The sequence below is a fragment of the Aulostomus chinensis genome, chromosome 5 (assembly GCF_037954235.1).
Source record: "Aulostomus chinensis isolate RoL2024-O1b breed Wild chromosome 5, RoL_Achi_v1.0, whole genome shotgun sequence".
Classification (NCBI taxonomy): domain Eukaryota; kingdom Metazoa; phylum Chordata; class Actinopteri; order Syngnathiformes; family Aulostomidae; genus Aulostomus; species Aulostomus chinensis.
This window is the reverse complement of record NC_141324.1, coordinates 19,356,409-19,381,013: the sequence shown is the minus strand read 5'-3', so window position 1 is coordinate 19,381,013 and position 24,605 is coordinate 19,356,409. Positions and strand designations below refer to the sequence as shown.

Here is a 24,605-nt window from a genome sequence, read left to right as displayed (position 1 = left end):
CAGCTCAGGTTTTATCCAGGAACGTCTGCCCTTTCATGTGAGCCATGAATCAGTGTTTGGGACGTGACCTTTAAAAACAATGAGATATTTACCCAAAGGACGGTGTCGGCGTATTATCAGCAGTGAAGCAATGAACATACCTCCAGACAGTATGAGGCACTCATGAGCAACATAATTACTGTCTTAATATCATTTAAAATGGTTAAATCTAATAATTATATTGCAAAGCAAGCATCAAATGTCCCATCTGTGCCTCTTTTATCCTCTCATGCATCCACTTTCACTTATTCCTTATTGGTTTGGCATCATATATGATTAAAAACCACTCTTCCCCCAACACCCATCACAGTTACCCCACTGACAACACAGAAATGTGCAGGAATTTTGCTCTTAATTAAATATGATGTCAGTGAAGAACAATGTTGTTATATAAGGAAATGACTGCATAATTGCTGGTGGCTTTTATGGCACAATATGCAGTCGCCTCTTCTCGTTTCAGGCTTTGTTGAGCTAAGAGCAACGCTGATAACGTCTGCGAATGCAAAGTGCTTTTTTGTGCTTTTTGAATGAGACTGTGCTTAGTATCAACAGTGTTAATGAAGTCTTTTTCCCTTCTGCGTTTCCACACATCAGTAATACACAGTTATGAGGGATTTGTCTGTCCTATTCCTGCGTGGCTTTCATTCTGCCTCTCTCGTTCTTTTGTCTTTTCCTCCCATCCCCTCTCCTCCTCCTTTCGCTCCCACTCCATCTTCCCCACTCGCTCTACTGCTTCTGCTCTCTCTCTCTCTCTCTCGGCATCAAAGAGGTGCATAACCTGAAATGAATGCATGTGTTAATCACCATCCCCTAAGAATTAAATGATTTCCAACTACTCTGACAATTCATGTGCAAAAGAGAGCTCTCAGTATTCATGAGCGTCGTGCTGAGCATTTACATGTATAACGGTGTCAAAACATTAAGTAGGAGGTTCAGAGAAAATGGCTCTTGCAGGAGATCAAAACCGTTCAATGTTCAGCATGACTTGGCTTCCCCATATGTCTCTACCTTCAGTCACTGAATGCCTTTTGTAACCTAGAGATGCTCCTTAAATGTTCTGTTTATATCAGATTCTTCAGTTTATTTCTCTTTATTCCCGCGTCCACTCGCCATGCCAGTTGTCTTATGCGAGTCTTTCAACATTTATAGGGAACGCTTTCTGGAGAATGCAAATTAAAAAAAAAAAACAAGTATCACAGTTATTTGTGGGATTTAATTACATTGCCTTCCTCTGTTCTTGCAGATTGATTTTCAAGGTAATTCCTAATGAGTATCTTGTCAATTATTATGCTCTTTTTTTCTGCTGCTCGACTCATCGACTATTTAGCAGACCATGATTGCAAATGGTCCGGAGGAAAGACAGAGACAAATACCAAACAGCAATCAAGAATCAAATATCTAATTTGCAATAACAAGAAACAGAAAAGCACAGATTCCTCAAACGTGAGACACGACAACCAGAGAAGTTTATTGTTTTTGCTTGAAAAATGCCTCAAATCAATTTCTGATTGCCAGAAAAGCTGCAGAAAGGCAAACTCTCCATCATGTGTTGTGTCGTATGCGGCAGCTAAAGGACCTTCTCTTCCTGATTATTTCTGCAAAAATGATAGCATCACATCGCAGTGCTCCTGTCTAAGCTGAGTGGTGCAAAAATGAGGCCTAAAAGCCCAAAAATTGTCCGAGGTCCAGTAACCTCGTCTGCCATTGCACCACCTCCTCGTGGCAAACTTGTGTCAGAAAAAAAACAAACATCTAAGAATTACTTTGATGGTCATTAAATTGTTGCTATTGTGTCTGTGATTATGGGGTAGTGGCTGGAGATGTCGTTGCCGTTTGTCATGTTTATTTGTTCTTTGTTGTTATTTTATGCATTCTTCATTAAAATACGCAAATGAAAAGTTGGTCACATGCCTACGTAAATGCCCGAACTAAGGTCTGGGGGTAAGACTGGCTTGTTCTTCAATATAAAATATGACACTTCACAAATTTGAATTGGTCAATGCGTCTGAAATACGACGGCTGCTAACAAGTGGTTTAACAAGACTACAGAGATTCTCACACTGATCAGCGCCGCGGTGACGACAGAAGCAGTGGTAACGCTCTCGAATTGTCAGTAAGTGCCATGGTGAAGATTACCGTACTGAACAAAAATGGGTTCATCTCAAATTTTTAAACTACATTTTCAAAAAAAAACAAAAAAATCCCAAGGGCTTTTTCTTTAACCTTGCTAATTTCCAGGTTGGTCTACATCCTTGCGATGCTCCATTTGTCAATTTTAAGGACCGTCGTTCTTGTGAAACTGTTTCTGTGAGCATCACGGCATCTTCAAGACCCCTAAAAACAAGTCCATTTCCCAGAGATACATTACTGCACACTCTGATTGAGATGAGTCATTTCCCTGCGAGAATATGCAGTAATTATTAAGCTAAAATTCCTAAAACCTCTTAACAAATGTGGATGTTTTTGCTGCAGGGTTTCATTTCTATCAAGACATATCAATTAGCGGTAGCAGCAGTAGGTAAATGAGAAGGAAGAGCTTTTCTGATTTATGTAAATGGAAAAGCAGATGCAACCGTGCATTAACAGTGAAAACTTTGTACTTCATGCTTCCGTATATGAAAAGGCATCTTGAACCCAAAGGGACTTAAAATACTGGCTGTTGCAGATGAGTGTTCCCAAGTAATTGAAAACATTACGCCAGTTCATGATATTACATCAAGCCATCCTCTCTACACGCCTCAAGTGGTTTCATTTAGTCAAGGCAAGGATTTCTGTTGTTGATAATTTTGTTTTTAAAAAGGAGCAACAGCATCAAGAGTACTCAAGCAAGTCCAGCTCACACAATCAACAAACACTTGGGAAGTGAGTGGAAGCAAAGTGTAAAAAAGAAAGAAAGAAAGAGACAGAGAAAAGTATTTGATGGCTGCGTTTAAAGAACAGTGAAAATATGCCCGAGATGGCGGGCAACCAGACGTTCAACGGAATTACTGCACTGCATTTTTATTAAAATTCACACTTAAGGCTGAGTTTGAACCGCAGTACTGAAGAACCCAGGGATATCACTAATCAAATGTCATCCAAGTCCTTGGAAAAGTTGTGAATTTAGAAGAGCCAGAAATTAACTCGCTATATGGCATTGGTAGTCAGGTTAACATTCAAGAGACTCAATTTCTTAAATTTAAAGATAAACTGAAGGGAACCAATTCGATGGCACTTTGCAATGTAATTAGAACATAATTACCTGACAGAAAAAGAGCAGGTCAATGAGCCTTTATCACTTTGTTGCAAATAGTTCTTTTTTACCAATCCACAATTTGTTTGAAATCTTGCAAAAAAAGAAAAAAAAAAGTATGATGAGTGGTTATAAAACAGAAAAAGATAGAAAAATTCAACTTTGTGAGTGTCTCTGGATGGTGGAGAGCCACCAGGATCTTAGCGTGGAAGTAATTTAAGAGTAAGAACCTGCAAAGAAAGAAAGAACGCATGGGAATGCCTTAAAAAAAACAAAACTGTTTTCTTCATACCAGATGTCAAAAATCCAGAAGTGATTTTCTTCTGAGACAGAAATTGTTTTAGTTTAAAATAAATGAGTAAATAAATAATTCCAGTGCTTGATTCTTTGGCTTTTATAGAGTTGTACCGATATGTAGGCATTCTATACAGCTCATCTCTGTGCATTTGATCTTTGTCAGAATCATGAATCATATTTCCTGTACAAAAGTCATAAAGACATGCAAAGGAAATTATCTATGAATGAAGACTTTATTAATTTAATTATAAATACACGGTAAACCCAGATTTTGTTCCTAATTAAAAGTTTGAGCAATCATTAATTATTCTTTCATGTTTTATTAAATCATGTTCACATTACTTACTTAAATTAGTCATTTGAAGGATGCATTGTAATGATTATAATAAGCTGAAATAATTTAGTATGTTTAGTTTTTGAAAAGGGGGAGGGGCTATTACAAAAATCTGACGGCAACGATGTGATGAGCGCCAAAGTGCGTTGGGAGTGTCGGTCCCACTTGTCGTGGCTGCAGAAGCGATTTTACCAAAACTGGAATGGTGAGTGTGTAAAATCAATACTTGACACTTTAGTTATTTTTCACGCCGAATTTGAGTCGGTTAAAAATACCGGTCCGACAATGCATTTTTCCCGTCAACTTCCAACTCGCTGCGCGTAATCTGCCAGGTGCTTGGAGTTAGCGTGTGCTTGTTGCTAATGCTATAAAACGTCTGCCAATTCAAAATAGCTTTTTTTCGGGTTACATGCAAGTTATTTGTTGCTTTTTTTTGCCGTGACATAACTAACTTTTTGAGGGACCGGGTCTGTGAGATCGAGGTTGACAAACTTTTAGCAGAGGAGAAATTGTTATTGCGACTGACTTGTTGAGCATTTTTTGTGTTCTGTTTTTTTTACAGGTTCTGTGCTGCGTGGAATTCCCACTTGTCTTGGCTGCCGCATCTTGGAGTTCACTTTTTGCAAGCAACATTACACCAACTGGAATGGTGAGTGTGTAAAATAAATATTAGGGACGTCAGTTATTTGGTGTAGAATTTGAGTAGGTTAAAAAGACCGGCCTGTCAACAAGTAAGCTAAACATCCACTTTGCTGACGCAGTGAAAAAACTGTTACTGCTACTTACTTGTTGGGCTTAATATATTTTTTGTGTTCTATTTCTCTTTTTACAGGTTCTGCGCTGTGACGATGCACTGGCAGCGTAAGTATTGTGAGTTCATATGTGAGAAAAGGGGTTACCTATTAAAACATTACAGGTTAAAACATGGGAGCTACGGCGGAACTGTTCCATTTCCTTGCTTGCTCAAAGAATGTATGTGTACATTTAGCTCCAGTAAAGCACTTAAAGTCCATTTAGCCATCATTCACTCCAAAATCCAGGATGCACAACAGAGGGAAGTTGCCCCGGTAACCTTTAACTGTCAGGCCTGTGATTTTTCTGCACCCTGCACGGAAGCAGTTTTTCTCACTCATCTGCGTAGTGTGCATTTGAAAGTTGATCACAGAGTCCAGTGTCCATACAATGAGTGGGACTTTAATACTTACGTGTACTCCACTTTTAATGCACATACAAGTAAAGAGCACAGAGCAGACAACTGGAGGATGTTCAGGCCGGAAATAATTACTGGTAACATAACTACTGAAATGGCCCAAGAAGAACATGACCCTTCAAATGACACTTTGAATTTCGAGGAGAATGAGGAGGAGAGTGAGGATTCCAGCCACGAAGAGCTTCCCGATCTAGAGAAACAGTTGGAACACAACCTAGCAGCTCTTTTTTTAAAGATGCAAACTGTCCTTCACATTCCAGAAGGTTCAGTGCAAGAAGTCATACAGCAGCTTTTACAGATATGTGAACTGTCCCAGCCACTGCTGCATAAGTCGGTCAGATATTCTGAAACAAACACAGAGGTAGATGATTCAGTTGTGAAAGAGTGAGTTAAGGCTGCCTCTGAGAGCAATGTGTGAGAAGGAAGGCTCTTTAACAACGACAAAAAGGAGAGCAGCATATGTGTGCAAAAACTTTACAGAGGTAAAGCCCGTGGAGAACATTATTGAGAAAGAAAAAAATCTACTGCTGTTTATGTTCCTCTAATTCCAAAGCTACAGAAAATATTGGACAGGGCAGACATTTTAGCCAAAGCTCTTCCTGTGCAAAAGCATGTGCGACATGAGTAGAGTACATACCGAGATGGTTCATACGGTAAAGAAAATGGCATTCTTAAGGGGGAGGAATTGAAAATTGCTGTTGGACTTTAGACAGATGATTTTGAAGTGCCCAATCCTTTGGGAACATCTAAAAAGAAACACAAAATGAGTGTGGTGTATTGGGTGATTGCTAAAGTGCCATCTAAACACAGGTCCACACTCCATTCCATACAGCTTGCTCTCCTTTGTAAAGCCTCTGATGTGACAGAATACAGCTATGCTAAATTTCTTCATCCACTCATTCAAGATCTTGTTTGTTTGGAGCAACATGGTGTGTATATTGAGAAGTTGGGAGAATGTGTCAAGGGCACAGTGACTGATGTGGCTGCTGATAACCTGGCTGCTCATTCCCTTGCAGGATTCTTTGAGAGTTTTACGGTGGACAGATTCTGCAGGTTCTGTATGGCGTCGAGGAGTGAGATGCAAGACACGGAGGTGAGCTCAGGCTCCTTTGTACCCCGCACCGTAGACACTCACAATCAGCATGTGCAGGAGGTAAGAGAGAATGATGACGTGACTAAACAATATGGTGTAAAACAACGGTGTGTGCTGACTGACAGTCTGGAGCACTTTCATGTTGTTCGTGGGTAGCCCCCTGACATCCTCCACAACCTCTTGGAAGGCATTGTTCCTCTACAGCTATCGCTCTGTATTTCAGACCTGATTTGTAAGAAATATTTCACTTTACAAACACTTAACTATGCTATCAAAACTTTTCCATATGGTTTCCATGACAAAACTGACCAGCATCAGCCTATTGCCCCTGGTTTCTCTATCAAAGGAACCATGGGTGGATGAGTCAATACACTTCCTTGATTGCAAGGTGTCTGAACGCAGGCAATTGCTGCAAAATACATTCCCAGAATTCAAATTATGGCCAAAACACCACTACACTGAGCATTATCCAGAGCTCATTAAGGCGCTGATCCACTTTCAGATGTTTGGACGATGCATTTTAAGGGTAAACACAAATTCTTCAAACGGGTCATTCATAATGCTCACAACTTCAGAAATGTAGCTCTCACACTGGCTGTGAAGCATCAGACAATGATGACTTACTATTTGGACACGTTCATTTTTCAAGCCCTCAGTTGAAGTGGACAAGGTTATTACAGCATTGATCACATCTTATCCTGAGAATGTCCAACAGGTTTTCCACCAGAGCGTTCCTCAGCTTGCAACAGTTCTCGTTGCATCATCGGTCTTTGTAGATGGAATTAGATATTGTGCTGATATGATAGCCTCTGCTGGTTCATGCTCAGGCCTCCCTGCATTTATGCAGATCAAAGAGACAGTGGCAATTAACTCTGAAATCCTGTTTGTTTGCAGCGCAATGACGATGTGGTACGATGAACACTTGAGATCTTTCGAACTTTGTGACATCACCGGCCCATCTCTGTGTGTGGTGCAACTACAAGACCTGAATGATGTTTTCCCTCTTTCAGCATACAGATATGGTGACAACCTAATTGTGACACTGAGGCGTTATATTCTGTGCTGAGAAGCCAGTGTGACCATTACAATCAATCCATGCAACAAAATGTGGACAGATTATTTTCATGGGTTCAACCAACTGTTCCTGAAGACATGCCTATTTCTAATGACCTTATTATTGTTTTTAGTATCAAGGTGGCACCTTGCCAGAAGATGACCCTGAGGGTCATTCTGACAGAGGCAGATATAAGAAAGGTCACCCTGAATAAGAGGCCTACCACTGTCAAGGAGTTGACCGGCAAGCTTCAACAATCATTGGGACTTAGTGGCAACATCAGTCCTCAATACAAAGACCCTGAATTCAATTATGAACTGTGCAATCTGACAGACATTGAAGAGCTCCCAGAAAAGCCAACAACCAAAGTCATCACTTTGCTTGAGTTGGCACCTGTCTCAGCAGTCAGTGGAGTCTTCAGTGACACTAATAGTACAGCAGATACGGAGATACTCTCACATTCATCTCAGGAGCGACAGCAACAGTGGCCAGAATTTTTGGATATCCCAACTTTTTCTGTTGATATAGAGCATAGGCTTAGGCAAGCAGATCTGCTGTTTATGAGTGAGGGGAAACACCTTAAAGTGACAAAGGACTAAAACATGAGATTCTAGAAAGATTGGCAGAGCAAATGTGCAGCTACAATCCTTACCCAACAGTTGCTCAGTTTTGGAAGTGTTGCAGCAGCACTGATAAGCAAGCACCCGTGTCTGCAGGAACGGGGCTCGAGCAATCGCTGTTGTGGTTGGAAAAATAGTCTCAAGTTTAAAACAGCCAATTATAGAACAAAGCCCAGAAGATCAGGATGCCTCGATGTTGCCCTAAATACAGGCAAACGAGGAAGGCATTCGGCCGAGGGAGAACCAGCCGATAAGCGCATCAAGAAGGCAAAGAAAGGTGAACTCACCTTCTTGCCAAACTTTCCAGATGGATTTGATCAGGCAGCCCTTGAGGATGCCCATAAACATGTGGTTCATGAAACGCAGAAAAGAACACCAAATGGAACACTTGTGAAACAGAAGATGGACCAGACATTTGCATTAAGAAGAACAGAGGTGGTGCAGTCAGAACCTGCAATCAGCACAATGGTGGAACGCTGGCCTGCACTTTTCACTGAAGCTCAGGTATGTTAGAGAGAGACATCTGCCAAAGGCTATGTGCATTCTGTTTGGACTTAAATATGCACTCCATCTCTATGAGGCTCACATTCCTCTTCATCCAGCAGGTACTCCTCCCTTTGGGCAACACTGATCTCAAGCCAAAGCTACAAACACTGAAAATCAGCTTACATTGTAGTAAAGAAATATGTCAAGTCTGAGCAAAGACTGTACTTTGTTTGTTTTTTTCCCTGTACATTATTTGAATAGTTCATTATGTCTCATGGTACAATTTCCAGTACATTGTTCGGTACTGCTGTAATGTAGCAATATTGTCATGCTGCTTGAGTTTAAAGTACATGATGTACAACTAAGGGCTGTCCATTTCAGTTTCCTATGCCTTTTTTTTCTCGATTATTATTGTTAAATTCATTCTCAAGATTACGTGTCCAGTTGAATGCGAGGATACTGCCGTTGTTAAGAGCTTTGTTCTGAGATTGAGAATAAAGTATATTGGGACATTAAAATATTGTTTATTGCAGTCATTTCGCTACAATTTCATGGTAAGAATGCACTCCATAATCTTTAAAATAAAAACATTTCATTAAAAAACACATGGGTTGCAATAAAAAACGATGTTAAGTAGAAATTAATAGTGTCACATTAGCCACTTTTTCATATATGTTTATGCAAGTTAAAATTAACAATATTATTTCATAGTAGTTAGACAATTTATGTGAACTCATGATTTTAAGTAAAGACTACTAATAGACTCTTAGTATGCCTACTGCTTAAAATTAAGGTTACATGTTAACAAAACTTAACCTATTTAGTATCAGCTTATGTAAAAACGAAAGTGGTACAAGGCAATCGGTTTACTTACAATGATTAGTAATGTCAACTAATTTGGGTTTAGAGTGGACGTGATAAAGTGATCTTAATATATTCCCCGTCTGGGGAATTATTTTTACTTTCTCATCGTTTTTTTTTTTAATCAATTCCATGGCTTTTATCGATCTTACAAATAAATTTTTCCTTTGCATTAAAAAAAAACAATACTAATAATAAATGTGTCCAATAGGCAAATGCACATCAGATTATCCTGCAGTGGTCATGTGTGCAGAACTGGAAACCATCTTGAAATGATAGAACAGGAAAAGAAAAAAATGGAACAAATCAATAAATTTCATGAATCTATAGAGACATTACGCGGTGTTATGTTGCAGCTACGAACGGGAACCATTTTCTTTAATGGCTTATTCGGGGACAATTTAATACTCAGGGGCAGGTTGTTAACCGTCACAAAGCATTGTCCTGATTGTATTGTCCAACTTGAAAGGCTCAACAACAAACTGTTGAAAGAAAAATGAGGTGAATTCAGTCGTGCTTTGATACGGAACGATTTATATTCAGCAGCAGACGTTTACAAGTCTCAAAATTCAGAGTGTCAAGGAGAGTTTCCTCACAGTTACCAGGAAAACATTGTCAGACTAAATGAAAAAAGAAATGAAAAGGCAATACAGGGTTCATTCCGTGCCCATCGGAAGCGTGTTTGGATATTTTTTAGACTCTTCATGGAGACCGAGAAATAAATATTTAAACTTGACATGAAGGCAAAAATACACACAATTCCTAATTACTGCTCCAGAGCATGTAAGGTTTGTACTTTGAGATACTGTGTTCAAAGCTCTTGTCTCCATTTTTTTTAAAAGCACATAGTTGATATTCCTCTGTGCCTCTTACATAAAACATTAATCTTACTTATAAAGTTATTTTGGCAAGATTTATATTTTAACCTCATCTTTGAATTTTTGACGTATCTACCAAAGTTATACGACATTAAAATGAATAATGGGCCATAGAAGCTCACACACACTGACAGGTTCTGACGCAGTGTCTGTTTATTTCCCAGAGTGCAGTTTGTAAAGGAAATTGGTTTATACTTATGAGCCATTGATCCACAGAGAACAGCGCCGTTTGTCATTCAGTAGGTCTCTCGGACCGAGGATGGAAAGATAGCAGCGAGTCCAGGGAGAGATAGATCCAGATAAGTTACTTCCACCATCACTATCAACACAGTCGAGGAGGACGTACTGCTGGAGAGGATATGAATATACGCCTCGCTGCTGAGAAGCTTTACCAGCACCGTGAAATACACCGAAGCTCCGAGGTCTAATTGTTTTACAGATGCACGCCAGCAACAAAGCAATTATATTAATCACTGTTTGAACTGATTTTAAACAAACTGCATAGATAGTTTGGGGGTTTTCCATTTGGAAAATTATACGAACCCATCATTCCGGATTAAAAATTATGAAGCCTCTTTGCAATAAGAACGTTTGCCCACAAAAATGGATTTCGTTAATCAGCAAGGTAGCAAGTGAACATTTTGTCCTTTGAGTTGATGTGTTGGAACCAAGACCAGGGAGAGGGTGTAGGGATCTGAGCAGCTTTATAATGGCTAAGAACTAACTAAACTACAGGTCTTGTGGGATTTTCCCAGCATACAGTGGTTACTCCATACCAAATGTGGTCTAAGGAAGGAAAACTGGTTAACTGATGACAGGGTCATGGGTGCCCAATGCTCAGTGATGCACAAAGAGTGATGGCATGTTGGTGTTGTCCTGGCTGACAGCAGAGCTACTGCAGTACAAACTTCTGAAGAGAGAGGTCAAAGCTCACAGAGCACACAGCTCGCTGGGTGTAGACAGACTGGTCAGACTGCCCATGCAGACCCCTGTCCATCCCGAAAGTGGCTACAAAGGTCAAGTGCAGAACTGGACCATAGACCAGAATCACATTTTCTTCACACACACACACACACACACACACACACACACACACACACACACACACACACACACACATCATGTGGATGTGTGTGTGTGAGGGGGAGTGACTTACCTTCGGAGGAGATGGCACCAGGATGCACTATGGGAGGAAGGTGAGCCAGCAGAAGCAGTGCGATGTTTTCAGCAATGTTCTGCTGGAAAACCTTGGGTTCTTTCATTCTTCCCCCCATCACAGCCGTCTCTTTCAGTAGGATATCGCACCCTATCACACTGCAAAACTGGTTTGGGAATGGTCTCGATCCAGTCAAGCATCTGTTGGATTTGCTGGACAAGCAGGTCCAACCCACTGAGGCGCCACCCCACAACTTACAGGACTGAGAGGATGGGCTGCTACTGTCCTAGTGCCAGACACCACAGCACACCTTGAGAGGTCGAGTGGAGTCCATGCCTCCACAGATCAAAGCTGTTCTGGCACCAAGAGGGACCCTGCCCAACATAGCCAGGTGGTCATAATGTTGCGGCCTCGCATGAGAGGGAATGTTTGAGTCGGAGCATTCAGGTGGAACATGCAGAATAAAACTGTATGGGTGGTTTTAGATGTTTTTGTGACCTTTGGATATCTTTTTTTTTTCACAGCAGAAGTCTAGACGCCTTTGTAAGTTATATAACAGACACGAATTGAGCTCAGAAGGTGGAAACAACTAACTTTACTGTTGCCCTTTGAGCTTATAGTTAGGGAAAGAAAGAGGGAAGGGTAAATCATTTTTACAAAATGTCACCCTGTTAAAAGGTGTTCTTGTGTATTCCTTAATTTAAGGGTATAATATTGTAGACCTCAGGGTGAGATGGCACGTTTCTAAACCATAAAAAGACCCAGAGATATTCTTTTGGCATAGCCGCTCTATTTCAAACACAGACGATTGACATATAAGGCTATTCTTATTGAAAAACAAGTTTTCCTTTGTCCCTAATGGGAAGAGCAACAATGGATCGTGTACCCTGAAGCACTGTGAAACTGTCTGGTTTGAAAATATTGGTTGTGCCACTGCATCTCTCCTGCCTTTCCTAGCTCCACTATCACTCTCAAAATAAAGTGGAAATGCCAAAGTCAAGAACATCTGCTTCAACTTGCTTTGTAATGTTAATAAATGTACAACTAGAAAGCACTCAGTGAGCACATACCTCCATCAAGCAGTCTAAATGGATACGGAGTATGAATCTTGAGTCTGTTCACGAATTTTAAGTGCCATAAATAAGAGTTGGTGCAGCTTCTCCAGGAGCTTAATACTTATCTCTCTAATTAAAACACAAGGCCTCAACAAAGTTAATCAAAATACGCTCACATTTCCTAGAGATATGGACCATTTAAGGCTGTTGATAAGTCTACTTCCAGAGGTAGACATGTTCTTCTTTCAATCATTTCTCACGGGCTCAAGGAATTTGATCTACATTTGTCTGACGTGTACAGAAAAATACCATGAATATTTATTTCCTGCCAAAGGCCTACAGCAGTCCTCAGGATCCGGGATCTGGTTGTTGCCCCTAAAAAGTTCATCATTTCTTTGAAACTTTTCATTTATTTATTAAATTTCATCAAAATACATCCCTTTGTTCATTAGATATTCTGCGAACACAAAGACGACCAGATGCCAGTGATCCCATGACCTCCTTGGAGGAGGTTCAAACTCCAGATATCCCTGCTCATTGCAATGAAAAGCATCAATCTGCTTGAATTAGGAAAATGACATTGACGCGGTTAGTTCTTCTACGCAAACAGCGCTGTACCACAGAGAGGACAGCCCTCCTTACAAGACTCTTACACTGGTCACAGATTACGATTAATCCAGAAAATGAAACACTTACTGCATTACCACTATGAACGATATAAGACGTGGCACAAATGTCAATGTCTTTTTCACGCTTATACTGTATTTACATCAGCTTACATTTAACTGTGACAGATATTTCAAATATATTTCATTTGACATATTTTTGTGCTGATAAATGACTTGCAGAGAGGCAGCGCACCGTTCTGAAAAGCGGGATTGCAGATGCCCATGCCTGTCTCTACATACTCAGGCTTCAGAAGAGCAATCCATGCTAATGGAAGTAATTACACAGAAATTATAACCTGTCTGAATAATAAGTGACAAATGAACCAGCATGAGACTGAAAAGGGTACTTCTGGTACAATCAACACATCTATCTGTGTACAGCATTCTCCTCTTATAGCTACTGAGCTAAGAGGAACGGAGAAGACTGACATTTCCATAATCTTACATGAACGCTGACTTTGACCTTGTGTTACTTAATACCCAGCACAGCTCAACACTTGAAAGAACTCTTATCTCCGTTTTGATGAAGTTCAGGGGGGGGGGGGGGGGATTCATCTCTTTTCCTCATGGAAATACCTCGGTTAAAATCTACTCACTTGATATTTTATGTATGATTCTGAATTTGATATCACTGATAACATCCTTCTTGAAGTCGTACATAGCTCTCAGTCCATGTTAAATAGGGCGTTTGAATGCCGATGCTTAACACAATACTTCCTTCAGTATAATCTGGGATGTATGTTTATCCTCAATAATAAAATCCCCTGTTTTGAAACTCAATTTGTGTTAAATCCTCTAAAGATCCATGCCAGTGGACATTATCCTGAATAATACGACACAAAAGAAGTTAATAAAATCTCCTTTTGTACAAAATTTGTGTAAAAAAGAAAAAAAGTTTTCTTGTGAAAACTTTTCAGACGGTTCTCCCAAGAAAAACAATCAAATGGCGTCTAAATGCAATCTAGTGGATGCTGACATTAGGACCCCAAGACAATCACAAATGACAGGACATCAAAATGTGATACAAATACTATCTTTACAGTTTACAGTGAGGCTGAAAACATGGCGTCAGCATCCATCTTCAGAACACTTGAATTACTTTGGATGAGCAGTTTGGAAACATTTTAGGGTTAATTATGTTTTTTTTAACGTTTGAAAATTGGTCAACATGCACTTCAGTTGTTTTTCCTGTGAAACTCCCAAGTGATTTGACGACTAATAATAATAATAAAAAAAAAAACATCACCCAACACTCCATCTGCTTGACGCTGAGTAGACAACAACGGAATTTTTCTTTTTCTTATTTTTTTACGTTTATATGACAAGCAACAAACCCACTACTAAACTCTTTGTGACATAATGTTCTGATTCCATGTTGCAGGTTCCGATTTGGAGAGAAAAAGTGGGTCAAATTTGCAGGAACTAAATTCAGGTGAATAGCAAGACAGACCACAGGAAGTGAAGTTACTGGCTTGTAGCTTTGAATTTCCACTGACTTTACAGCAGTGTGTCTTGGTAAACTTATTCCAACTGTAACAATTCCTTCCACAGGATCAAATACGGTGTTTAACTTTAGAGAGAACTTTCAAATGATTTTTTTCAGACAGAAAAAAAAACCAAGAAGACATTTAGGGGAACACATTTAGAGTAGAGATACTGCACTACCTTTGTGCAGCAGAACCATCCATCCATCCATCCATCCATTTCCTACCACTTATCCTGTTAAGGGTCATGGGGGGGGGGGGGTGGAGCCTATCCCAGCAGCCTTCAGGTGAGAGGCGGGGTTCACCCTGGACAGGTCACCAGTCCATCACAGGACCAACACATATAGACGAACAACCATTCACACTCACAGTCACACCTACGGTCAATTTAGAGTATCAATCAGCCTCGTCCCCTCTTGATGTCTTTGGACTGTGGGAGGAAGCTGGAGTACCAGAGAGAACCCACACAGGAACAGGGAGAACATGGAGACTCCACACAGAAAGATCCTGTGCTGGAGCCGGGGCTCAAACCTGGAACCTTCCTGCTGTGAGGCGACAGTGCTGACCACTGCATGTGTCTATAATACACTTCAATAGTGTGATTAAGAATGGAATATCTACACATTTACATTTACATTACTGACTTGGACCTTATTCAAGTTAACATAAAAAATACTGTGAACGCATCAATGTCTCATCTGAAAATTACCTTCATCGGGTTAATACTGGAACGCTGCCATCCATGTCAACATCGTCACTCATTTGTAGAATGTTCATGTCATTTGTGAAGGTCGTAACATACCAATTTCTAACTGGTAGGAGGACAGGTTTATATTTTTCATAATAATCAAAATAATAACGTACTGAATAACTACATGAAATGTCAGGGGCATCAAACATAGGACATTGTGCTAAACTTTTGCAGCTTCCCTGCTCCTTTACACAGCTCAGTTAATCTCAGCTGAAACGTTCAGCTTTCCGCTCACGCTCACTCGTCTTACAGTATCAGTTCCTGCTGTCAGACCATCTCCAAAAATCCAGTGTACTACAACTGAACCCCACGAAAAACGAAAAAAACCAATAACCCTCCTAGAAAACAAAACAAGCTGTCGTTACATACCACACTGAATAGACTTCATGTCAGTGCCAAACACTTTCCTTTTGGTGCTTTGAATATTTGATAGATTTCTGTTTTAGGTCATAACGGTCTTTTGAGCACAGAGGCTTTACTATCCATGTGGAATGTACCCAAGCATGACAGTCGTTACACTAATGAGAGATGTTTTCATACAGCGTATATCATGGCTAATTGGAGCTGAGGATACCGTCACTGTCATAAGTTTGAACTGCGACCCTGACATTTTCAGAGAGAACTGTTTCTGAACCTAATCCCGAACCTTCTTGTGGGGTTATGCAGTTTTTTAAAGAGAGTCATAATGAGGGGTTGGGTTTAAAAGCTGAGGGACCAGGGTACCAGTGAACCCCCAACCCTGACTGTTATAACACAGTTAAATTATTCATTTGAAGTAATAGTCTTGCTGATGAAATATTCATCATTCTGTAATGAGGGATGTATTGATTTAAATAGCAGCTCTTTTTTGAAAGCTTCAGCCAGTGGATGAAAATAGCAAAAAGAAAGATAGAATACAAAAAGATCATCTGCAGAATACCTATCAGCACTGAGCACTTGTACTGATTACTAATTAGGCACTCTTGTGTGGAAACTATTCAGAGGAAATCACAGATCCACCATACAGCAGATTAGAAATCAGCCGTCACTGATAAGAAAAACATTGTTACTCTTTATTGCATCACTTTATGGTGAATGTCATTAGCCTGAAGCATATTATCAGTGACCACTTGTGATACTGTAACAGTTTGCATTTCAGTTAAAAAAGGAAACAACGTGGGTTTGAGAAGAATTATTCGGTTACAAACTTGTATTGCTTTTACTGAGCTTTGCTTTGTGAGTGGTCAGTCATTAGTAGGAGAGGTGCTCGCACTTGCATACGGTGAGGTCACATGACAGTCACATGACTGTTTAGGAGGAGGAGAGGAGCCCGGGCCAAGGAAGAACCCATAAAACCCTGGGGCACATACATGGATATAATCCACGCTCTCAAAGCAAAGTTTATGATTGTACAGTTCAATATTTTTCTTAACTGCCCTCATGGGAACCATGACATCACATCCTCTACCATCGCTGAGTTTGTGGTAGTTTAGCCTGATCAAAGGCAACTGTGCCAATAGAAGTTTTAATGGATATATGAAGGGCAGCATTTGTTGATAATTCAGACTGCAGAGCTTCAGTCGGTGACTGTGTACTTTACTGTTGTTCCTGGTGATTGATAGTCATGTTGGTCAGTGTCCTGGTTGGTTATGGGGGTCATTAAAGTTGTATTTTGCGTTAAATGCCAATTAGAAATGATTAACATGCTAATAGGCTCGCTCAGCGAAGATGAGCATCATCATTTTATTGGCTTGTCAGTGTGTACCTTTATCTGTCGTAAGTCCGGAGGGTTTTGTTGTGATTAATCAGGCTGTTTCCATTCCCTCCTCTACAAAGAAAAGTAACAAAATATGGTTTGTAATCAACGCACGCAGTTTTGAGCCAGGAGCGAGATAGCAGGACATCTGAAGCTGTTTTTCTTATGTTTTCATCTATTATGTATTTATTTGTATGTGTTCTGTAACCAAAACCTTGATCTTCCTCTAACTCTAAAACAATGGGCTTTTTCTGCCTTCACCTAACCAGACCTTCACACAAGAAAAGGAAAGTCCAGCATTTTGCTTGAGGTGAGCTGATCACTTTTTCTCCAGGACATTTGAAGGACGCTGCACAAAAACCAATAAATTAATTCTTATTATGTATACTTGTTTCATAAGATGCGTTGGATAGGTAGACTTGATCAGAGAATAACGCAACTCTCTCATTCCCACAGAGAAAAGATCGGGATTTAGGTTTGTAACCTTTGCTGTCTTTTGCAGAAACACGCAGAGAGGACTACAGTCAGATGGTTGCAGAGGAAGCGACCACAACTAGGAAGGAAAGTAATCCCATCACATGCATAAATAGCAATCAAAATATGAATTAAAACATGTGTTCCCCACATGCTAACACATGGGGAGCAAACACAGTGTTGATTAGCAACATCTGTCCACATGTGGAAATTATCTAAATGAAAGAACAGGCAAAGATTATCTAGAAGAGCATTTGTAAATACCTAAACAGACACGTGAAACGCTGCAAGGACGACTGGCGGTATTTGAAGCTGCAGCTCAATGCTTTTGTTCCCATTTCAAATTTAAGAAAAAGATTTTTTTTTTTCCTTAAAATGGAAAAATAATGAACAGCTCTCAGTGAAATACAGAATATAAAAAAAGCCTATCCCCCACAAAAGAGCGTACAACACTGTTTTGTGTGGACAGAAATCCTGATGGTAGCTTTGATCTTTATGCAGCATGGCTGTCATTGTTAGCAAGTCCTCTGCCATAAATTGCTGTTTGTCTGAAACATGGTATCAGACAGATTGTCAGACACTTCATGGCAGGGAACAAACGCCGTAGGATAATTGTGTTTACACCAGAGAAAACATATTTCTGCAGAACAGAAGCCTCCTGCAGCAAACTTAGCGTATATATGTTCAGAATGTAAAGAGGCATCATTTATCTAAGGTAGCCATCAACTGGCATCGTTTTCATCCCATAAATGCTGATTAAACATGACATATTGAGGGGGTTGAACGGGGCCTTTGAGAATTGTGTTGCAATCATGAGAAAGTAAAAAAAAAATGTCTCCGCTCATTAGAGGCGGCATTCAGCTGAATCATTCCCTGTGTGCAAGTTCTGAATTGTAAAATTCCATAAAAGCAGGGGATTGAATATGGGACATCAGAATGCAGAATTTTGATGTCAGAAGTGGTGGTAATATTCTGGACTTGGTGCATCAAAGTATGAATAAATCTTGTGCAGACAGGAGATATCAGAAATGAATTAAATAGCACTGATGGGCTGTTTTTAACCTTAATCAAGGGGTGTGTTGAATTAAAATGTGTGCTTAAAACTGCATATCTCACTGTAATAAGTAAAACAAATCTCAGGGTGTTTTGAAATCTGAAAGTTCGAACTAAAGTTCATGTCTGTCACACTGAGTACATTTGATATGGCTAGCAAGCAGCACCAAATCCATTAGCACAATATGCCTGTGTCCTTTCTTGGGTGTTGACATTGATTGTTTTGAGATGTGCGATGGAACCCTGTCAGTTTCAGCGCAGAAAAATGAACAGATTGTATGTGATCAGCTGGGTTTTGTCTTCTCTCTCTCCATCTGCTGCTGCTGCTCATTTGGACTTCTCTTCCAGTTGTTTTTCTTCTTCTTTTGGATAATGGATGACAATAACCCATCTCAACTTCCTGTTTTTGTATGAACCTTTCAAAACTCTCTTTTCACACCGCAAATAAACCGCACCAAGTTTTGAGCCAAACTCCGAGATTGGACTGTGGTCCGAGGTACCTTTCACTCCTGCTGTTATGATTCCGAACCAACAGAAAAATCAGAAGATTGAGTCTGAGAAAGGTTTATCCAATCAGTTGGGGGGTACGGTTTGTTTTCATACAGAGAAAAGTCAACGTGAACCGAACCTGCACTTCAAATCACATTAGGTGGCAGTAATGCACACGTAAGCTCATTGGCCAACCACCAGCAGGAAGAAGAACATTGGCCGGGTGTATTGGTAACACGTATCTGGAGTGGGAAGAAGAAACTAAATACAGTACAAAGGGTGTCTCAGAAATTTCCTGCCTCACACAGATGCAGCTTTATATCCTGATGATATTTCTGCCTCAAGGAGACCAACCTTTTGGTTGATCAAGTAGTGTTTTTCATTGCTCAGTAACAGGTAAGCTAAGAAGCCGAATCAAAAACTTCAAACTCTGAAAATGTAAAAATACATCTTGTTACAGTACCGGGGTACGTAGTTGAACAAGTCTGGATCATGTTCTCCCCACAAATAAACCCACCAGAGTTTGTTTGGAAGCATACCGACACCACCTTTTCAACAAGGTCTCCGTTCGCTTGTTTGGTCTGGTTTTGGGTTCCCACCTGGTTACCAATGCTGTGATCACTACTACCCAAGCAAACCACATCGAGGGGGGAAAATTAACAGGTAAAGTCGGTGTGAAATCCCCCTCAGAGTCTCTGGATGCAGGTCATTCTCTTTAGACTGAATAAAAAAAACGTCTTATTTGTCAAATGCCAATGGAGGTTTTGAAGGAATAGCTGACCTATTAACTTAAAATTATCTTACGTTTTCTCTTTTCCACCATTAAAAGGAAACCGCACGGTGTGTCTGTGGCTGCTCATTATCTGCTGTGGCAACTCAAATGGGAATGAAACAATAACTCCATCTTTTCTAGGTGATAATAATAAAATATAGAACTGTTATTGTAGTATTATGCTCCAGTTTTATTTCAAGCTTCTCTCTCCCAGCATGTAGCTTGTGACGGATCAGAAGATGAGACCCAAGGCACGTCTCAAATTGCTAATCTTAACCTACTTGTGAGAATGTATTCCACCATCAGAAATGTCTTCACCCGTACAACAAAGCTCAGAATGATGAAAATACATATTCACTCCTTCTTTATACTCCAGTAAAATGCACAGATGAGTGACATTTGCAATAGTCCCTTCTTTTACATTGCTGAAACATGTTTTTGTAAATGCAAATGATAGCTTTTGATAGCTATATGGGCCACGGCTACCAGTATCTTACTGCTGGGAACACTTTAGGACATGGCAGTATGGCTCCAGCCTCCCTGCTGCGGCAACAGAGCAGCCCAGAAAAAACAGCATAATAAATAATACGGAGAAGGAGCCGCAAATAATCCCCAAACGGAAATACACTTAAATACTCCAGGGTGCTTGCAGGGGCTGGAATGGAGGAGACTCCTGCCAATAACAGCAGAGGGATTGTCTGAACTTTCAAAGAGGCCTTTGACCTGCGACCTTTAAAGTTGACAACTTGTCAGGAACTTTGCTGATGGTCAGTAAAATGGTTGTGTATTTATTCTGCCTCACCTGTAATGTGGTGGCTACCCGCCACGGCTGAGAAGGTCTTTCTATATTCTCGTAATGCTTGCAGGTAGCCTGGCTGCTAATTTGGTTGACATTTCAGCCAAAGTCAGCGGGGTTACTATGGAGCAGTGTAGCAGGCTGAAGAACAATCAGGTGATTGGTTTAGAGAAAGTGGACGAGTGCTTAATCCTGATTGATTGATATGCTGCAGTTAGCGGTTATGGGCTGGCAACAGGACGGAGCTGCAGCAGAGTAAAGTGAACACTAGGAAGAGAGAGGCTGGTATTAAGAAATCGACAGCTGTAGACTTGATCTGCAACCCCTCTTTAATGAGACATGTTGACATCGTCTTTGAGATGTTTAAAGCCACTACTTATGGCTCAGATGGTAACACATAATTTTAAGAATTTGAAAGTAAAGCCTCATTGCACCTAAATTATACAGATCAAAGTAGAGGGCAACATGAAGTGCAACTTAATGCTCAAACTACTTTTGCAGATGAATGTAATTTCTTAGAGTCTGAATTTTATATTTTGTGTTTTAACTATGCTAAGGCCTGCCCTCTCCTGGTTGAGCCCTTGCTTTCGCAGGATAATTTTGCTATTGGCTAAGGTGGCACAATAGATCCAGCTTTTGTGGAGCTGCCCCCTCCTATAAAGCCAACCCTCCAGTCCAAAGACTGTACCAAGGATTGTTAACATCCTGTTATTGGCTCTGTATTGAGGAAGTTTTTCTTTATGCTTTTTTTTTTTTTTTTACTGGCCTTGAACATTTGCTTCTCAAAAACTGCTCCACAGCCCCATTAAGCTCAACTTTCTGCATCTGTCAGGCATTTTTTTTTTAAAAGCTTTGACCGTAATTGTGTTTCCATTTAATTGTAAAAATTAAAAATGGAGAGAGATCCTGAGGAATTACCCTCAGTTGGACAAGTTATAATTGTTCAAAAGAACTGGCTAGCATTGGACAAGTTGCAAGCTGTCTGGTGATGAAGATGGAGTTCAGGTGCATGCGTGAAGAGAACAGAGACAGCCGGGCATTTGAGTTAAAGATTAAAAAAATAGAAATAAAAAAAATCAGAGCTCTTTCAAACTAGGAGTTTTGACTTCCCTACGATACGTCAGGATGCCCATCAAAAGACACTGATAGATTCCAGACAATGAAGCAACTGCGAAGTCACATCAAGGCGCTTCACCAGTCTTCCCTTTACAGGATTGTGGAGGAGAAAACTCCTCCACTTCAATAAGTAATTCGGTGTTGCTTACCTTTTTAGAAATATCAGTGTGATAACCTGCATGCCATTGTAGTTGCCCCAGCGTTTTGTGCAACATCTCTGTTTATTCTCAGTGGATTGTATCTGTTTCTTCACAGAATCCTTAATTTTAGATATTATTACTGACAGAAATTTAAGTAGGAGCTTCTTAATAAGGAAAGTACAGCAGGTCAAGTGGCCAATGCTAATCAACTTCTAAGCAAGCGGGGGAGGACACTTCAGATAATCAGTGTGTTACGCAGGGTGCATAAGACCTCTGCATTAATCCTTTGTTCATCTTTCACAGATTCATTTGTATTTGTTGACCAAACAAAATACATTTTCATCCTAGTTTTCATATTAAAAACTTATTTTTTTATCTTGTTTTGATTGTTAAAAAGGTTTCCTCAACATGTCTTTGAATACTAGTCACCTCTGGGGTTAAAAGATTTTGGCTGCGAATTAACTCATTTACTTTGCCAGTAATTCTACATCTCACATGTTACTTCTGTTTTACCACAACAGATGTGAAACAGCTCTCAAGTTGCCTTTGTGATGCTTTTGAAATAGGTCATTAAAAAGTCTAAATTTAAGTTGTTGAAACCTGATCACCCAAAAAAGAAAGATAGTGTGCCGTCTTCATTTTTAAGGCTAATCCATGATAATTTATGCAGTGACAGAGGAGCTCCTGCAGACTGTTCCATGTCTTCATCCACAACGTGGGTGGTTGTATCCAAAATGTTACATTTCCTCTGTCTGGATGATGTGCTAATAATACATCAGTTAAAGTAGTGCTGCTTATAAATACAGACACAATCAAGTCATTTCCTTCGCACTGAAACTAAGCCCTGAGTCCATTGTCAATCGTACACATTTTTCTTTACTCATTTCTTTAAACGACAGTCTTAGGAGCAGGCTCTGTGTGGGCAGAAGATACAGCAAAAGTGCAAAATAACATTTCATCTTTTTAACTGCTTGTGAAAAGCGAGGTGAGATCTAATGAAATATAATGAAAATGAGAAACACTATTCCCCCTGCAGAGTCCCTGCCTGAAGAATGTCAGAACAACTGAGCTCCTGCCCCCAGTGTCGCTCCTGCTTCCCTCTTTCATAATGAATTTAACAGGCTTCCATAACGAGGCTATTATAGACCCCAGCCTCCCAGCCGAACAGAGAATTAGATAAGAGGGCACCTGCCCACTTCAGCAGCCATCAAAATAGATGCCAATCAAATTAGCTGAGGTCGGTGTTTCTCCCTTGTTTATCTCCCAACCGACACAATCATCCCTGGAAGGTTTCCTCGCCTTCTCTTTTCCAATTTTAATTTCATACAAACAATATGTTGTCATTTAAACTAGCCGGCTTAAATATTATAATGTTGTTTGAGGCTATTATGATATTTTTAAATGAATCAATCAGTTAATAACGCTGATATGTTTGTGAAATTGATAGAACAAAAAGTTGAGTCGTCTCTAAAATAGCGAGCTCCACAACAACAAGGATGAACAGCCTCTGTGAGATTTAATGAAGGAAAGACTGCAGCAGGGTGCTTTGATCTAAATGATGCTGAGAGCAGGCCGAACAACAACAGCACTCACATGTTGGAGTCGCCGAGGTAAAATGTTTAGTTTGCTCACATTTTACAAAGGCTTGATGGGAATGTCTATTTTTGAACACAATCCATATTATTGGGGAATTTGAATTTCTTATCAATCATCCTCACAGGCTGTAACACTGGACCAGAGGAGGAGACTCACATGGAGCGCATTGATGAACATCCTTAATGATCAAACCCGGAGGCTGCAACAGCACAACAGCATCAGCTTGACAACATCCAACGATGATCTGGCAACTGAGGGAGGGAAAACAGGACTAAATATAAACACGGACGACTTATCACCGACAGGACACACCTGACACACATTAGGGAGTAAGGGAAAAACAAAGACATCAAGTTCAGATGTGAGGGCAGAACAAAATGAAGGAAGTGAGAGGCTTCAAAAATGTGACAATTTGTTGACGCATACTTAGCGGTGGCCTAGCTACACGTTTTACAGCATAATATAGACAGAAGAAATAGGGGGAACCACCAACTGGGGCATCCACCAATTGTGTCTGTTTTGTTTGTGTCCTTTGTTTTGTTTTTATTTCTGCACTGAAATTCATACATGAGTATTTTGTAGTCATGCTTAGGAGGAGGCCTACAGACAACTGGCATTGCAATGTCTTCCACTGACTTCAACAATATCATTTGTTAGCTTCCTGTCGGCCTGTTAGCATATTTCTTGGAAAAACTTAAGCTAGCTTGATGGTAAAAAAAAAAAAAACAAAACAATAAAAGCGCCTAAACACGGCGACAGCGTGTAACTAATATTACAATTTTAAATCTTAGAATTATAGTTTAACAAGTCACAAACCTTGTGCCACGTCAGGGGGTGCTAAAAGCACGTTTGGTTCAGTGTGCATTCAGTATACCGGTGTTTCTTCCGTTCCGCTACAGGAAGTCTGGGCTATCAACAACTCGTCACCTTCAAAATAAAAGCATCACCGCAAAAACGGGAAGTGATGCGAAATAAACATTAAAATTCCCTGTAGTCAATGAAATAAATCAAAGAACGCATAAATGACTCTCGAGGAGACCATCTCAATTTTAAAATAAGAGCATAAATCAAACTCATTAATAAATTGACAATTTGTTTTTTGAGACATTGGCCAACAAACATTGAGGACTTAAACTTATGAATGTTTGTTTATATCTCCTCCCCCACACAAAAAGTTGAGATATTCAGTCTGGACCACGGTGGTGGATCAAGTGAC

General features: G+C 40.1%; 2 long non-coding RNA genes across 2 annotated transcripts in view; one reads left to right on the top strand and one right to left on the bottom strand.

Moving 5' to 3' along the window:
• The window catches only part of LOC147261623 (uncharacterized), a 204,869-nt gene extending 180,549 nt beyond the window's left edge, over nt 1-24,320 (bottom strand). The window contains exons 1-2 of the long non-coding RNA XR_015116118.1: nt 24,206-24,320; nt 23,546-23,640 (exon numbers count right to left, since the gene is read on the bottom strand). This is a non-coding gene — a long non-coding RNA (uncharacterized LOC147261623). The remainder of the gene's footprint in view (nt 1-23,545; nt 23,641-24,205) is intronic.
• On the top strand, nt 4,234-6,204 carry LOC147261624 (uncharacterized). Its single transcript, XR_015116119.1, has 3 exons — nt 4,234-4,551; nt 4,735-4,763; nt 6,129-6,204. It is a non-coding gene; the product is annotated as an uncharacterized LOC147261624 (long non-coding RNA).
• Nucleotides 24,321-24,605: the final 285 nt, after the last annotated feature.